This window comes from Arachis ipaensis, chromosome B3 (genome assembly GCF_059453495.1).
Source record: "Arachis ipaensis isolate K30076 ecotype BB chromosome B3, ASM5945349v1, whole genome shotgun sequence".
NCBI classification, from domain to species: Eukaryota; Viridiplantae; Streptophyta; class Magnoliopsida; order Fabales; family Fabaceae; genus Arachis; species Arachis ipaensis.
This window is the reverse complement of record NC_142438.1, coordinates 112,162,759-112,164,598: the sequence shown is the minus strand read 5'-3', so window position 1 is coordinate 112,164,598 and position 1,840 is coordinate 112,162,759.

Below are 1,840 nucleotides of genomic sequence, written 5' to 3'. Positions count from 1 at the left end.
TAATGAGAATTCCAAGAATCATGCAATGTTAGTCTAAAGCTCCGGTCCAGGAATTAGACATGGTTTACTAGCCAGCCAAGCTTTCAGTGAAAGCTCCGGTCTAAAACACTAGACATGGCCAATGGCCAGCCAAGCTTTAGCATACAAATCAGGCATACAACAGCTGAATTGATGAGAATAAAAAAGCTCTTGTGATGATGAGTTGAAACCTCGGTCCAAAAGATTAGACATGGCTTCACAGCCATCCAGACTTCAACAGATAATCATGAAACTCTAGAATTCATTCTTAAAAATTCTGAAGTCATAGAATAATTTATTTTTTTGAAAAACAAAAACTTAAAATTAAAATAAAATTACCTAATCTGAGCAACAAGATGAACCGTCAGTTGTCCAAACTCAAACAATCCCCGGCAACGGCGCCAAAAATTTGGTGCACGAAATTGTGATCTCAATGGTGCCAAAAACTTGGTACGCACTATCATAATCTCAATTCTTCTTCAACACTTCGCACAACTAACCAGCAAGTGCACTGGGTAGTCCAAGTAATAAACCTTATGTGAGTAAGGGTCGATCCCACGGAGAATGTTGGCTTGAAGCAAGCTATGGTCATCTTGTAAATCTCAGTCAGGCAGATTCAAATGGTGATGAGGTTTTGATAATTGAAATATAATTAAAACATAAAATAAGATAGAAATACTTATGTAATTCGTTGGTGAGAATTTCAGATAAGCGTATGGAGATGCTTGTTGCTTCTGAATCTCTGCTTTCCTACTGTCTTCATTCAATCATTCATACTCCTTTCTATGGCAAGCTGTATGTTGGGGGGATCACCGTTGTCAATGGCTACCGTCCGACCTCTCAGTGAAAATGGTCCAAATGCACTGTCACCGCACGACTAATCATCTGTTGGTTCTCGATCATGTTGGAATAGGATCCATTGATCCTTTTGCGTCTGTCACTACGCCCAACACTCGCGAGTTTGAAGCTCGTCACAGTTATCCCTTCCCAGATCCTACTCGGAATACCACAGACAAGGTTTAGACTTTCCAGATCTCAGGAATGGCCGCCAATAATTCTAGCCTATACCACGAAGGTTTTAATCTTAGATTAGAAACCCAAAAGATACACATTCAAGCTTGTTTGCATATAGAACGGAAGTGGTTGTCAGGCACGCGTTCATAGGTAAGAATAGTGATGAGTGTCACATAATCATCACATTCATCATGTTCTTGTGTGCGAATGAATATCTTAGAGAAGAAATAGGCTTGAGTTGAATAGAAAAACAATAGTACTTTGCATTAATTCATGAGGAACGGCAGAGCTCCACACCTTAATCTTTGGGGTGTAGAAATTCCACCGTTGAAAATACATAATTGAAAATAGGGTAGACATGGCCGAGTGGCCAGCCTCCCATGGAGGTCTCAGAATGTAAAAGTTACATAATGTGTTCCAGAGATGTAAAATAAATTACTAAAAGTAGTTTTTATACTAAACTAGTAACTAGGGTTTACAGAAATGAGTAAATGATGCAGAAATCCACTTTCGGGGCCAACTTGGTGTGTGCTTGAGCTGAGCATTGAGCTTTCATGTGTAGAGACTCTTTTTGGAGTTAAACGCCAGGTTGTAGCCTGTTTATGGCGTTTAACTCTGATTTGCAACCTGTTTCTGGCGTTTAACTCCAGAATAGGGCAGGAAGTTGGTGTTTGAACGCCAGTTTGCGTCATCAAAACTCAGGCAAAGTATGAACTATTATATATTGCTGGAAAGCCCTGGATGTCTACTTTCCAACGCATTTGAGAGCGTGGCCATTAGGTTTTTGTAGCTCCAGAAAATCCATTTC